Genomic DNA, 16,945 nt, shown 5'->3' on the forward strand with positions numbered 1-16,945 from the left:
CTTCATAAACTTTTTTTATGTAAATATTATGTTGATTTTTGTAAATATGGAACTATGACTGTACTGATCTGAATGGTTTCTCCATTTACTGGTGACTGCATCTCACACATGTGGATGATACAACATGTAATTTTCTTATAGTTAATGAAAATTGCGCTTTTTCTTGGGAAAAAAGATAAAGACATTTCTACTTAAATAATTTACTTAAAAATAAATAAAAATATATTTATTTTACATAATCTAAATAGAAAAAAAAATGCATCACCAAGTCTATTAAAAAGTCAAACAAATGCTTCTTAATCACCATCACATTATTTATCATTTAATTCTTAGCCATAAAATATTTATTAATTCAACTTTTATTATAACTGCCATTGAAAAGGAAAGTCCAAATTGTTCTATTATCCATGAAGAAAAAAATAAAACCTATCATGCATCCATGTAAGCCCATTTGTTTCTCTTATGGTCCATAAAAAGATGTAATCAACATTTAATACATGCATAAAACTTCCATTTAGTTTACACAATGTTGCAAGAACAAGAATTTAAATATAATAAACATGACTTTACCTCTCATGTCAACAATTTAATCTTACATATTAATATATAAATTTTTTCATTGGTAAATTCCTCATAGAGTTATCACTACATGATTTATATTGATTTTAAAATAAACAAGAAGAAAAAACATGTGAACTGATTAATAAAGCAATAAGTATTTAAATTTAGAATAAATCTTCAACGTTGTTTCTAAATTCACTATTTTCTCATTTTGGTTATATTCTTCTCATTCTCCTATTTGATAAAGATTGTGATCTTGAATCCTTATTATCGTAGATATTGTACACCATGTTTTAAACTTCATTTATATTTATGGAGATATGTTGCATAGTGAAAATAAGGGAGGTTAATTTTCTATATTGAAAAACTTTGATGATGGTTCTAATAGGTATTTTAGTACACATATATAACACAAATATGATTTTCCTTCTCCATTTTCTATCACTTTGTCAATTACTTTAGATTGATATTCACACTGTCATTTGAGAAAGGAGATAATATGAGTATATTTAGATTTATATCCTAATCAAATATAGTTATAAATCGATAACTCATGCTTAGAATTAGAATTACAATCGTTTTATCCATCTTGATGTATATCAAACGCCTATAAAAGAAGTCTATTGTAAATTAGATTTAAACACATTAAACAAATATGATAAAAAAAATATTTTTTAAATTGTAAATTACATAATTGGAAATACTTAGTTTTAAGTGTAAAAAAAAAAATCACTGCAAAAATATGTGTAAAAATGTTTGTGAATCTTACCAATTATATAAAATTCCAACAAGATGAATAAAAAAACAACATAATTAGTGAAATAAAGAAAACAAAAACACACAACAATTGAAACAACACAAGTACATATCACTCTCTATTGTTATCACCCTAATTATCTTCCTCGCTTGGCATGATAACATTGATGTTCTCAAAAATATGTTTTGATCTAGGGTTGTGTTTAATAAGAACTACCAATCCTTATCCAACACATCTAGGTAAAAAAACACATGGTTGCATTGTTTTGGGAAAACATAAGACTCCATAGCTTCGTGCCACATCTTTCTAGAGTTGATAGACATCAACCCATTATCATGATCTTTTTTACATTATTTCGATCAAAGGTGTCCCACAACTTACACCTAAAAATAACACATTGCAACGAATATAAGTCCACTTGAATGATCTCTTGTATCTTTCTGGCGTAACCTAACGTCCCCTATATTAGGTTTTCATCATGGTGGATAGAACAACTACATTAATCGAACTCGACTTCCACTCTACAATATTTTGTCATGCATCTGTCATCGCCATCCTCCGTGTGAAAATGATGTTCATATGCCCACATAGATGGAAACAAATGCACCTATAAAAAAGTGAAAAAGTCATAGTGTCATGTGTCTAATAACCTTAACATCATTAAAACTATAAAATTTAAACATTATAATTCAAAGGCGCAGTATGAAGTTAAAAATGTAAATAAAGAGACTATTTTCGAGTTGTTGCTCCCAATCCCTATGTTTAGCGCATCCTCTTCGGCACGCATGTAACAGCCAGATGCACCGTATTTCTCTCTGACTTGATCAGGAACCCAACTGTTAGGGCATGTCATTACCATATTTTCTTTTAAATGATCATGATAAAGCACACTTCTACCATTCAATTGTTTGAATTATTTCTTATCACTGTCCCATTTCCTCTTCGTTTGCTCATACAATGCAACCCACGGTTATGTCACTTCCATATTGTAAAGAATGAATTTGTTGATGACTTCAATTTTTGAATTCATTGATGAAATCAAATCAACATATATATAGTACATATGAGATCAAAATATGCATTAATATGAAGTTTAGTATGAATAGTTATTGTGTAGAAATTTGACAAATGATAAGCCACTTACTCTTTATCATGCGCCTCTTTCCATTTGTTTGGAGAAGCTCCCCTTCTCTTTTGTCTTCATCCCTTTCGTCTTCCCAAATCATTGCACCTGGTATGTTGTCAATCTGCCTGATGTACTCATTGGCTTAATAGAAAGACATACAATATATACCCCTCGATTTTTTCAATTTATCGAGCAAAACCTGTCAATTTCTTCATGTACCTCTCTAAGAAGAACATCCAATGACAAGAAACCACCCCAACTAATTCAACCTCATCTACTAGGTGAATTAGAAGATGAACCTACAAGTCCATGAAACTCGTCGGCAATTCCTTCTCAAACATACAAAAAATCTCAGTTATCTCTTGATGCCACTATGGAATGCTAGCCATATGAATGTCCTTTGATGTGATCCAACATAAAAATGTAGGTAATTTAGATATGGCATGTTGTAGGTCTTGGGGAAAGTCATGGTTCACACACCCATGCATGAGCAGAGGATAATGACACTGCACAGTAAATAGTACATTATACAAAAATTAATTATAAAATATTCCATTGCATAAAAATAAATAATAAAATAATAAAATCATTTTTTTGACATACGTACTCTTAGAAGGTTCAAATGGTCATGTGATTTCAACCCCAACAAACGGTCTTCCACAGTGAAGCAACATCGTAGTGAAGACCCATATAAAGAAGCCACCGTCACACTCATTATAAATTTTGTTGCCAAAGAAAGATCATTTTTCTTTAAAATCCATGGGACATCGACTTCTTTGAAAGACCAAGAGGGACCAGCGTCTCCTCTAGTTTCTTGTCTTGGCCAATGTTTCTTTTTAGTTTTTAGAGAAATAAGATCTCTCCTAATAGCGAATGTGTCATTTTCTTTCAATGATACGTGTCTCCATAAAGAAGATGAAACATTTTCAAATATTGCATGGGATCTAGTAAGTGGGCAATCTTAAGATGCTCCCAATATGGGAGCTCATGAAAGACATTTATTTTTCATCCCAATGGGAAATTTCTCAACATAGGTGTCGAACAACTCTGGATCATCGAACATAGGCTTCCCATTTGAATCAAACATTTATGAGAACTCCTCTTTATCTCTCGTATGCTCTAAATCATTCAACTGGTGTCCTTATTGCAGGCCTTTGGGTTCTCTCTGGTTTACTATTGAAAGCATATGTTGTTCTTCTGTAAGGGTGTTCTTCTGGGAGGAATACCCCGGAGCAGTAAAATCATTTTTTTGACATACGTACTCTTAGAAGGTTCAAATGGTCATGTGATTTCAACCCCAACAAACTGTCTTCCACAGTGAAGCAACATCGTAGTGAAGACCCATATAAAGAAGCCACCGTCACACTCATTATAAATTTTGTTGCCAAAGAAAGATCATTTTTCTTTAAAATCCATGGGACATCGACTTCTTTGAAAGACCAAGAGGGACCAGCGTCTCCTCTAGTTTCTTGTCTTGGCCAATGTTTCTTTTTAGTTTTTAGAGAAATAAGATCTCTCCTAATAGCGAATGTGTCATTTTCTTTCAATGATACGTGTCTCCATAAAGAAGATGAAACATTTTCAAATATTGCATGGGATCTAGTAAGTGGGCAATCTTAAGATGCTCCTAATATGGGAGCTCATGAAAGACAAATTTATTTTTCATCCCAATGGGAAATTTCTCAACATAGGTGTCGAACAACTCTGGATCATCAAACATAGGCTTCCCATTTGAATCAAACATTTATGCGAACTCCTCTTTATCTCTCGTATGCTCTAAATCATTCAACTGGTGTCCTTATTGCAGGCCTTTGGGTTCTCTCTGGTTTACTATTGAAAGCATATGTTGTTCTTCTGTAAGGGTGTTCTTCTGGGAGGAATACCCCGGAGAAGTCATACATTGGCTTTCGTAGGTGGTAGGACCACCTTGCCTTTAAAGAAGGTCCACAACATTTACATCTATGATACCCTTTTGTTATAAGACATACAAAATTATTATATACAAAGCACATTAACGATCATGAAGATTAGAAAAATTGTAGCAAATTAAATTAATATGTGAAACAATATTGTTACGTATATAAACAAATCAATAAAAATGTAATTTACCAAAGAAAAATCCTAAGCCTAGATAATCATGTATGGTGTAGGCACATATGCCATACAACGTAAAACTCCTCTCTGTTGTGATGGTTCTTAATACATCGTACACATGTATCCCTTCCCATAATTCTTTCAATTCATTTACCAATGGTTGTAAGTAGACATCCATATTCTTCACTTGTCTTTTACCAGAGACTATGAGAGCCAACATAAGATGTTCATTCCTCACGGACAACCATGGGGGGATATTTTTATTGATCACTACTACAGGCCAAACAAAATAATTGGTGTTTTGAAAGGAATATGGGTTGATGTCATCCATGGCTACGCTGAGTCATAAACTTTGCACTTCATCGTTGAATTTTTCAAGCCATCTATCCTCTATATGCTTCAGAGCTATTCAATTTGTTGGGATTCGCATAACTCTCAACTCACTTCTGTGTGAGGCATGTAATCCTTGCAACATAGCTAATTCTTTGCAACGAAAGAGCCTTTGAATTGTTGGGATTATAAGCATGTGCCTCAATATATTATGAGGAGGACCATGTGATTTACCCATTTTTATTTATTTATGGTACCTGTCATGCTCACATTTCAAACATATCTCTTTATCTGCATATTCTTCTCCATATAATATACAATCATTCGGACATGCATGATATGATATGTACTCAACACCCAACATTTTCAACAATTGTTTTGCCTCTTCGCAGCTACTTGGCAAGACATTATCACTCGAAAGAACCTTATCTTTGAATAACTTGCAGTTGAGGGGGAATATAATTGTACAATTTCAATATTTAACGTTCATAAAATCAACAATTTTTAATGTTGATTATTTGACAAGATTTCTCAAAATATAATAGACTTGATAGATCATGTAGGTGAATTACCTCAATATTGCCGAGAAAAATGCATTCGATATGCCAAACTTTACTTTCAAGTTGTACAACAACATTGTTGTCCCCAGCTGAGTAGACTTTGACTTGCCACCAGGTCTAAAGAGAGGGGTGGTGGAAGCAAATTTTAGGCTTTCAAATAAGGTATCAATGATAAAAGCATCATCCCCTAGCTCATCATTCTAGAATGCATCTAACAACGTTGCCTCCATGGCAGTCGTATCCCGTAAATAATCATCCATACTGACCTCTATTTGATTGCTTCCATTGCCAACTTATGATGAAAAACTACTATGGTTGTAGTCATTCCTAAGTGGTGAATCTGGATGTAGTAGGAATTGAATAGGTGGTTGATTCAACCACTATTTGTATGCTTCCTTTCTGAGTATTGCTCTTAATGCAACCTTCTCTCGATTTAATGTTGTAGTGGGGTACACCGGAAAATGGTAGGTGGGTCGTTCATCATCACTAGAATCCTAATTTCAAAAAATATTTAACATTAGTATATCAATGATATTAGTAAGCACGTCAATGTAATTGGTTTGTTGAAATGACATTATACCAAACAATTATTACTGGTTGGAAGATGTCATTTTCCAATTGGAAGGGTGAAGTGGTTGTCCATTTTTATCTACCAACTACTTGTGATGTGCTACAACTGATAAGACCTTCCGACGTTTTTGAAATGGAGGAATATTTTGTGCATCTGAACTCGATTCAAAATCAGGATCTTGAAAATTTGGATAATTTTTTATTCAAATTAAAAAGGATTATTAAAAAAATATCAATTAGATAATCGAAATATAAATAAAATCTGAACTTACTAAAGATGGAAAGGGAGAACTTCGCAAAGGAATTTGATCAACAATATGGAACCAGCCGGAATTTAGAGAATTGACCATTTGATATTATGAAAATTTATCTCTGCATTTGAGCAAAACTAGAAGTAAAATCTTGTGTACATATCTAAAATTAATTTCAAGAACCATGTAACCACAATCTGAATTTCAATATAGTTTTCAAACCATTTTTCAAGAATAAGGCAATTTTAAGCGGAAAATGTATACTATGAAGTATTACAACTCATGCGGATGCGTCCTAAATGATAATTTGAGATGAATATGTCATTTTATCTGAAAAAAAATTGATATAGCATTTAAACCCTATCGGTGCTCTTATCAGGACGAATCACACTGATGTGTTTAAATAATAACCACACTAGGGCGTTCAAATAATAATTGCACTACTTTCCGACATTTCAAAAATAAAATAAAAATTATTTTATCATATCGATTCTCTTGTAAAAAGCAATACTAATGTGTTTAAATAAAAACAGCGTCGATCTGCATTTGTTTCTGGGATTTTGAAAATAAAAATGAATCCCACCTTACCAGTGCTTTTATAACAATTACAGCACTGATGCATTTAAATACAAACCACATTTTTGCGTTAAAATATTAACCGCACCATTTTGCGATTTCGAAATTAAAATAATAATAATACTAATAATAATAATAAAAAAATATATATATATATCCTGTCATGTCGGTGCGTTTAGAAAATTTGGTGTCTCGGCAATTTTAATGTGTTTTACTTGTAAATGCATTGGTGCTCTTACTATCGAACACACTAATATTCAGATTATGTGGAAGAAAAAAATGCAAGTTTTTTTCTTTATTTTTAAATTGAAAAATGAGCGGCAATTGATTTTTCGAAATCTAATTTCATAAAGTTTTTTAAATATTAAAAAGTTATTCACTATTTCATTATTTTTCCCAAAATTTCAAGGGAGTGATTTGCAAGAGAGACATAACGAAATCATTGTGCAGGAGTAGAATACTTTGGAGTAGCAGAACTATTCAGAAGATCAAAAGCTGAAAGATATGGTGATTCACTTAAATCCATGCATAGTAAAAAAATAAATTTTATTGCAGATTTTACTAATAAAAATGTTTACAATTTTTGTTAGGGTTTAATTAAAAGATATATCATTTGCAAGAGATACATATTGGGAACACTGTGTAGTAGAATATTTTGGAACCACATAAAGATCATAATTTGAAAGGTATGGTGATTCACTCAAAACCCTGCATAGCAAAAATTTTAAATTTTACTGTTGATTTTACTGTTAAATTTTTTTAATTTATGTTAGATTTATTCAAAAATAAATAAAAACCATACATAATAAAAAATGTACTATTGATTTTACTAGTAAAAAAAATTATCATTTGTATTCCTATTTAGATTTAATTAAAATTCAAAAAAAAAATCAATACTTACTCTTAATTTTTGTTTCTTATTGTTTATGTGACTGCAAAATTTCACCTTAAAGTTTAACTCCCTTTACCACTTCACAATTACGATTTTTCAATTTAGGCATTTTAGATTTAATAGGTTTGTGTACTTACTATATATAGGGCATTTGACAAGCAAATTAGGGGGATCATTTATTGAATTAGATCCAAACCCTGTCAGCCATGTCCGTTTTTCTTTTCTTTAAACATTTGTTTCACGGTGCGCCCTGTGTAATATAATGCATCAGTGTTAGCGGTACTTCTATCGTTACATATCGCGCTGAATCATGTTGACCTTGTCTAGTCTGTTTATCAATGCATCTGGTGTAATATAACGCACCTTTGCCAAATAACATCGTTAAATGATGATAATGCTTGTATCATTACAAATCGCACCGTCATAATTTAAAATTATTTTAAAAAAATTAATTTTCGTTGTCATTGTTGAACAATTGTATGTCTGGTGTGTTTAGTATGTTAAACGCATCGGGGTGTTTATTCAAATAACCACACCGATTACCAAAGCTCTTTTTGGCTTAAAATTATTTGATTTATGTATAAAATATATTTAATGGCTTTTGTATTGAATGGTACAAGTTGTATATTGATAATAAAAAAATGTCTAAGAAGTTGTCAAGTAACAAAAATATTGATCGGCACAATGATAACACATCCAAAAAAGCAGAAAAGACAAGTTCTTTATAAATTCTTTACAAAATTAATATGTTTGAACTATATGTAAGTTTAACTAATATGTATTGGTTAGTGTGTGTCATGCAGAGCCACAAAATGAAGAAGATCAATAAGATTATTTCTAATCTAAGTGTAGAAGAGCATAAAACCCTGACAGAAAATTTGCAGGTGAATGAAAAAATATTATTCAATATGAGTTTTTTTTTTAATTTTCATTAATAACATACTTAAGAATATTAGATAATATGTTTCAAAAAATATATTAATTCATATATATGTTTAATGTTCTACAAGGAGCAACAACAAAGGAAAAACAATGTCGTTCTAAGAAAAGAAAAATTATAAAACATATAAATAACGATGAATTGGTCCTTAGCTCATCTGGAGTGGTGTTAGAGGTTAATGAAAGGGGAGAATTTTTTTTATAAAACTATGAAAGATATAGTGGAACAAACTTATAGACGTACTTTCCACTTAAAATACAAAATTCAATTCAATGATTTCAATAATCAAATTATATCTAAACTATAGGAAACGTTTCCAGAGCAATGGTCATTAAGACCTGTAGCAACAACATACAACAAAAAAAATCATTCAAAAAGTAATATTCGTAATATATATATATATATATATATATATATATATATATTACTACAAACCATTTATTTATTAATATCAATTTTGTTATATTTAATTCTCATCTATCAATATAAAAATAGTTCATTAACATTTTTTCAGGAAAATTATGAAAATCTCAAAGGATCAACGAACTGATATGTGAAACATGCCAATAGGAATGTCCAAAAAAGTGTACAAGGAGATGGTCAAAGAAATGAACATAATTACATCACAGGAAGAGTCGTCTCAACAGCAGCGTGCTTCAAATATATGTAATCATGATTGACATTCTACATATAAACAAATAATTTAGCATTAAATATTAATTTTCAAGTATTTTCTTGCAGAAAATAAAACAAAATGGAACTCATTTAGCACATAAAACAAGACGACAAGGAATAAAATGGTTGACATCAAAGTTTATGAGTAATTGTTAATATTTCCTTATAAGAACCCAAGGTTTCATTTTTGTATATTTTAAGTTGTTTTACAACAGTGATCATTGAATGTCTTTAAATAGGTGTTAACATATGAAGGAGAGTCATCAGAGGAATTGATTGACATTAGGTTAAATATAGGTTGTGAATATATGTTCGCATATCAAAAATTAATTGTGGAATTTGTAAGTATCTATGTTGTTTTACTTCTCTGAGTTTATAATTAATAGAACAAAAGAATCGTTTATATTAAATATATTATTCGTAATGAGGTATAAAACTTGTAGGAAACAAAGTATGGAACTACGTCACCAAAAGAGTTGTTGCAACAAGGCATGAGACTTGGTTTTAAAACCATGTGTTCAGTTCATGAGTCATTTATTGCTATGGTACATTGATATTCGATTTACATTGATGTATATTATTTATTTCAATTTTCATTATTAATGTGAATACACTCATTACACTTTATTTTTATGTTTGCGGATGGAACAAAATCAAGAAGACGAAAGCAATTGATGCAATCAACAAAACCTTTGTCCAAATAACTCAAGTGATGGAAGTAGTTTGAGCACTGACAATAGTTTCAGCGAAGAATAATAATCTCTTTGGATATCAATGCAAGTTGTTGTATTTTTTGAAATAATTGTTTGTGAAAATCAGACATTTTGTTTAATGTAATGGACAATGTCTCAATTGAAAGACAAAGAGTTACTACTAACAATCCCATTTTGTCTGACGAAAAACCTCTTATTGATATATAATAAAATACATTTTAATTTATTCTATTGTGTCATCTAATGTCATTTTGAAATGTTACATCATTGATTAAATATATCGTTGATTAAATATTATAATGAAGAGATGTGAAATCTGATAATATAACAAATTAATCCAAACATCATATACAAATGTACTAATTAAAATTTAATTTATAAGAATATTGTTATAAGATATATGTCGATTTTTCAATGAATAACAGATTTTAAAAATCATAATAATTGCATTGTCACAGGTCGATGTTTCTAAAAAAGAGAATCCCATACAAAAAACTGGTGCATCCATAACATAAAAATTCGTCAGTGCGTTATATTATCTAAAAGCGTCGTTACGACATTTTTTTGCATGGTCAATGTCGTTTATGAAAACGACGACACTGGGGTGTTTAATTCTTCAAGCACGAGTATTTTTTGCAATTAACGCCTCGGTGCATTGTAATTCTTAAAGCACCAGTGCTTTCATAGAACTAATGCCCCAGTGCTTCAAAATATTATTTTCAGCCCTCGTGCATTATTCAAATTAACAACACTGGTTCTTTTGTATCAGTAGTGCACCGGTGTTTTTATACAAATCATATGTATCATTGCTGCGAGTTTAAATAAAAGCACTGGACCTAGTCTGTAATATTTTTTTGCCTACCTCGGTGTCATTCCTGAAGAGAACACCACAGGGAGTTTTTTTAATATATACGCATTGGGGTAGTATACATTTCAGACACTGATGTTCTTTGCCTTCAACGCATCGATACTTTTAGTTATGTATGCAACCCTAGTGTTTTTATATATTTAGCAAACCAGTGTTATTTTTCCATAATGTTTTTTCGACAATTTTTGCCAATTTTATAGCACTAGAAACCTTTGTTATAACCTCCACTAAAAGGTATTTTCCTTGTAGTGTATGCACTTTGCCATTTTTCTTTCATAGTCTTCTTTAATTTATTCTATTGTGTTATCCAATGTCATTTTGAAATGTTACATCATTGATTAAATATTATAATGAAGAGATGTGAAATCTGATAATATAACAAATTAATCCAAACATCATATACAAATGTACTAATTAAAATTTAATTTATAATAATATTGTTATAAGATATATGTCGATTTTTCAATGAATAACAGATTTTAAAAATCATAATAATTGCATTGTCACAGGTCGATGTTTCTAAAAAAGAGAAAATCCCATACAAAAAATTGGTGCATCCATAACATAAACATTCGTCAGTGCATTATATTATCTAAAAGCACCGTTACGACATTTTTTTGCATGGTCAATGTCTTTTATGAAAACGACACTGGGGTGTTTAATTATTCAAGCACGAGTATTTTTTGCAATTAACGCCTCGGTGCATTGTAATTCTTAAAGCACCAGTGCTTTCATAGAACTAATGCCCCAGTGCTTCAAAATATTATTTTCAGCCCTGGTGCATTATTCAAATTAACAACACTGATTCTTTTGTATCAGTAGTGCATCGGTGTTTTTATACAAATCATATGTATCATAGCTACGAGTTTAAATAAAAGCACTGCACCTAGTCTGTAATATTTTTTTTGCCTACCTCAGTGTCGTTCCTGAAAAGAACACCACAAAGAGTTTTTTTAATATATATGCACTGGGGTAGTATACATTTCAGACACTGGTGTTCTTTGCATTCAACGCATCAATACTTTTAGCTATGTATGCAGCCCTAGTGTTTTTGTATATTTAGCAAACCAGTGTTACTTTTCCACAATGCACATCGCTAAAAAAACATCTGCTAAAACCTTCAACTGCCCAAATTTTGCGATGAAGTTCCGTTATAATCTCCGTTGAAACATATGCTACTACAAAATGATGTTTTAGCGGATTTTTTTTCGACAATTTTTGCCAATTTTATAGCACTAGAAACCTTTGTTATAACCTCCACTAAAAGGTATTTTCCTTGTAGTGTATGGACTTTGCCATTTTTCTTTCATAGTCTTCTAAGAAAGGTTGCAGGTCAAGACAAGATCTATCTAAGCTTGACTAACAGATAAAAGAATTAGAAGAACGTAGCAAAGCACAAAGACAAGTAGAAAACAGTTTGAAATGCATCAAATAAGTCAATTAGATGGCAGCATGAAAACAAGGCTTATTAAAAGAAGTTCACCCACCTCAGCGAGAAAGAGGGAGCTCTGATTGGTGGTTCAATTCAGGAACACATTGATTGGGTTGACAATATTGATGTTGATAGCGATACTACTAATAATTGGGAGCTAATATGATTTCTTAGAAGAGCATGAAGCATAATTTTGTTGCAATATGAAGAAATAAGATGTGAAGGCTTGTGCAATCAGTTGTGACTCATGTTTGGCTCCATAAGGTGTTTGATGAACTACTTGATGACATGTCAGATTCAAAGCTACATGAAGTTTACCAGGAAACCAGGAAGGTTAAAGCTTGATTCATGACATCATACAGGCTAGGAATTGAAAAGCTACAACAGATCTCCACAAACGAACAGATAGTCGATGTATTGATAAAGTTCTTTCCTAAAGGGAAAGGTTGAGCATTATGTGACAAGCTTAGGCTTGTGGTTATCTCCTCCCAGTTGAGAGGGAGTGTAAATGGACACCTTATTATCCGCATGTCATGTATTATGGCCAAGACTAACAATTGTAAGCTTACTAAAGAAGATTGGTAGGGAGAATGGTGGATTGGATAACCATCAGGGACGTACATTCTTGAGTCATGTCACTAGGACTAACATTCTAAGTTGGATACATGGACTTCGTAAAAATGATGTAGAGAGCAAGCTTTTCCTTGGGATGAGAAGGAAATTGTCCTATGAAGACATATCTTGGGAACACTTGGGTGGGGTATGTGCCTGAGAGGCGATGATGTCCATGCCTCTCAACATTGTGCTCCGATCTAAGTGGAGAAATGGATCTTACTTATGAAGGCCTTGATGTTTATCAATCTAGATCCTTTCTTATATGAATACTTCAACTTGAGATTGTCCTGTCAAGACATTATGAATACCTCCCTATTTAAGGGGGAGTGTTGAAAATGTAACTAGTGTCGGTCTTCATAATGTAATGCAAATGTACCATTAATGTATTTTTTATATTCATTATTATATTTCATTTGTTGGTCATCATGCTTATTAAAGTCAAGAAGAGTAAAAAAAAATTATTTTGAGTCAAAGAAAATATGCTCGAGTCATGTCCCATTTGGACATTTGTAAGAAAACTATTTTGAATTTTATATTGAGTCAAAGTCCACCAAAATGGTCAAAGTCAGCCCCCCTTGGGATAAGTCAGCCTGGGCCTCCAAGAGCCACCTATTCAAACACCTGGAAAACTATATATAAGAAGCCAATTCGACCTAATTGAAGATCATCCATTCGACCATAAAGATACTTTAGAGAAAAAAAAACAAAGTCAAAAGCAAGAGAAAACTCAAGTTTGACCGAAAATTTGACCAAGGAGAAGCTCGCACGTTTGGTTTGAAATTTTATGCATAAGGTCGAAATCTTTTAAGGTTTCCACAGGGCCAAATTTCAGCCTCCTTTTGTGTTTTTGTAAATTCGGTGTGTTGACCAAATTTGGACAATTTGACTATCATTGACTTTGACTAGAGTTGACCAAATTTGGAAGAGACTTGGACTTGACATTTTGGTGGAAGTTTTGTGCCTTGGTCTTGGTCTTGGAAGTCCTATTTTTATCTAATTCTATAAGAGAAGAATTGGTTGAGTTTCCCCTTTTTGGGGATCTACCCTGGCTTGGATCCTAATTTTGTGTCTCTTGCTTCTTTGTGATCTTTATATTTTCTTGGAAAACTGAATATTGTATAATTGCTTGATGAAGAAGACATAATAAGTAATAAGAAAAAGTTTAACATTCACAAGTAATTATCAAGATAGAGGAATCAAGCATAATCTACATACCTCTCGGTTACTCTCATGGATGCTCAATTTAGGAAACTATAAAAGTCTATCAAGATTTTGATCCAATATGTATACCATTTGACAAAGGCCAAATTTGTCAAGAAGATAGAAAGAATTTCTCATTAAGGAGAAATAGTTTGCAATGTCCCTTCATGTCCCCCAAGTTGAGATTAAGAAAGATGTTAATGCAATTAATGCTCCATTTTTCATTTATGAAACACCATATCAATTATCATTATTGTGTTTATTAGAAAGTGGTATGGTAATTCCATATCAATATAATATATAAAAGATGTCTTAATAGATCATAATAACTATATTAATTAATCTTGTGTTAATTGTTATATGTAAGATTTTTTATCTTCTTTGTAACCATATATGACACCATAATAAAGTTTTTTTTTAAATATTATATTTGCGAAAATAGAGTTTATCTTGTAAAAGTTTCCATGTTTCTCCACTAATATTTGTTTATCTTGTAAAGGATTTCTCCACTATCAACTCAATCGTCATGTGATCTGACATACCAACTTTACTTTCCTAAAAAAGAGTAGACTCCCTCATCTTTGTGGAGTATAGGCTCTTGCTAAGTCATAAATTTCTAGTACATATGGCTTACAAATTGTTGGATATACTCTTGGTGTTATAGTGACAACTGCTAGGTTTGATCTTAGACCTCACCAAAATTACTCCAACGAGTTACCAATTCACCATGGTTTAAAAAAAAACATATAAAACTATTTCATAACCACAAACACTAATTACATGGTCTACTTAGACTCTTGCCATATCACTAACGAAACGGAAGCGACGCAATAAAGAAATAATTTAGCACATAGAATAAGATTAGTAATTGGTTTGACAAATCTATCTGGGGTATAGCTAATAAATATTCATTGAATATTCTTTTACAATAATTTTTAAACAAAGAACTTGAACATTTAGCAAACCCTTTAACCCCTTTATTAGTCCCTCTGCCTTTAGCAGGACTGTAGCGATCGGTAGATCGTTGACTCTCAATTAATTGAATTGGCGTAATCATCATTTAACCAAACTTTTTTTACGGTTATTTTCCCATCAAAATATTAACGAAAGTTTTCGGCAGTGTTTGGCTAAGAAAAATGGACCTCTTATTGCAGGCTTGGCTGAGAGAAAATGGACTTATTACTACAAGCTTAGCTTACCCAATAAAAATGTTGTGAGAATCTATATTTTATCCAAAGTCGAGGTTATATTCACTTGCACAAATTTCAATTTTTTTTATATTCTTTTTTAGCACAAGTGCCTCGTGCTATTGATGCCAAATGTTAGAGACTTCTCCTTCTGTCTGTACCTTGATTTTATTGTTTTGGTATCACTAAGATAGGTAGGTTACAAAATCTCAAATAAAATCTTTTGTTGCAAACAATACAGAAGGGAATATTTTGCAGCAGGGAAGCTAGCGTAATTTATTCCAGTTTGATAGCTTTGCTCACTTCGCTTGGTTTCTGCATTTAAGCGGTTCCTTTGCATTCGCGGGTGTATAGCTTCAAATTGGGGATGGTCCAGTGCAGGGGGTCTGGAAAGGTCTATTAGTTAGGTTTACTAGCTAGGCGGTCTGGCAAGGTCCATTGGTTAGGTTTCCCAGCTAGGTCATACTTGCCCAAAAAAAAACTAAATGTTGGTTATAACCTACTTTCTTTAGACTATAGCTAGAACCTGCAGCTAGTCAGTTTGCCAGTTTCTTTAAACTATAGCTATAACCTACAGCTAGTCAGTATAAGGACAGCTCCTATCCTCTGAGCTGGTGAAAATTTCTCTTTGGCAGCAAGGACAACTCCTATGCTCTGATTTGGTTGTTGGAGGCCATGATAATTCTTGCTAAAAACACCTCGTGAGAATAAGAAGTATTGGAAAATAATTAGCAGGCTGACTGAGCTATTGTTATTCTTCATAAGAAGGTCAATTGTTAGTAGATTAACTAGGTTATATCTCATGGCTGGTGGATATAACTCACCTGTGCGTATAACGTTGTAGCAGTCCCAGGCACGAAGGAATGATTCTAGTAACAATCTTTTCCACCTTGACTTTTGGAAGGACCTATTCGACGTAGAACCAATTAGCTTTATGCCTATATGGATGAATTTTAGATTGGGGGAAGAGGTTATCTCTAAAAGACTTTGCAGATTCCTAATGTGTAAGACGAACATTACTGAGTTGAATGCCAACCCGCACTGTCTTGCCTCCCTTTGTGTGTCCATCGACCTTTCGGAATTGGGTATGAAGCAGGCTATGTTCCTAAGTCGCCCTTGCTTCTGCATGCACGAGGTGTTTGTCTCGCTTTAAATCTTCAACAAATGCCTCTGCCACTAATGCAGCTTAAACCACTCAATCAATTAGTTCTTATGGTGAAACTACTTCTCGAACAACAATTGACATTCGGTTCATTAGTTGAGATAGCTAGCAATTGTAATTGGGTTCATTAGTTGAGATAGTTATGATGACTACTGTTATGAAACCAGCTCAAGAAAAGATAGAAAAGAAAGATCAACACCTTAGAATTCAGCCTCTTCGAGGGGGAAACCTCCTTTACATTACATAAATGAACAATTCTTGGATGATACAAATGACAAAACCTCCTTTCTATATATAGGAGTCTAAGGAGTCACAATATAATCCAGCCGACCTAACAATAATAATATAAAGCCACAAAAATAACAATAGAGGGATTCTATGGGGCACAGAAATAACAATATGGGGGTAATAGGGGCACAACAATATAAATAAGGGG

At 32.2% G+C, this 16,945-nt stretch overlaps 1 protein-coding gene across 5 annotated transcripts in view; it reads right to left on the bottom strand.

Annotated features, from left to right (window-relative positions):
• Window positions 1-8,679: 8,679 nt before the first annotated feature.
• BNS (bonsai) overlaps window positions 8,680-16,945 on the bottom strand; it is a 154,412-nt gene continuing 146,146 nt past the window's right edge. For 2 of the 5 annotated variants that reach the window (XR_016266658.1, XR_016266660.1), the window contains 2 exons: window positions 9,280-9,341; window positions 8,680-8,995 (listed from right to left, as the gene is read on the bottom strand). The gene's annotated coding sequence lies outside the window, so the exon portion shown is untranslated. Of the gene's footprint in view, window positions 8,996-9,135; window positions 9,342-16,945 lie in introns of those variants that run through there. The other 3 variants (XR_016266657.1, XM_089458376.1, XM_089458377.1) reach the window with 2 other exon arrangements.

The sequence above is a fragment of the Pinus tabuliformis genome, chromosome 7 (assembly GCF_031772625.1).
Source record: "Pinus tabuliformis cultivar Carrire ecotype Pingquan chromosome 7, CPIR1, whole genome shotgun sequence".
Classification (NCBI taxonomy): domain Eukaryota; kingdom Viridiplantae; phylum Streptophyta; class Pinopsida; order Pinales; family Pinaceae; genus Pinus; species Pinus tabuliformis.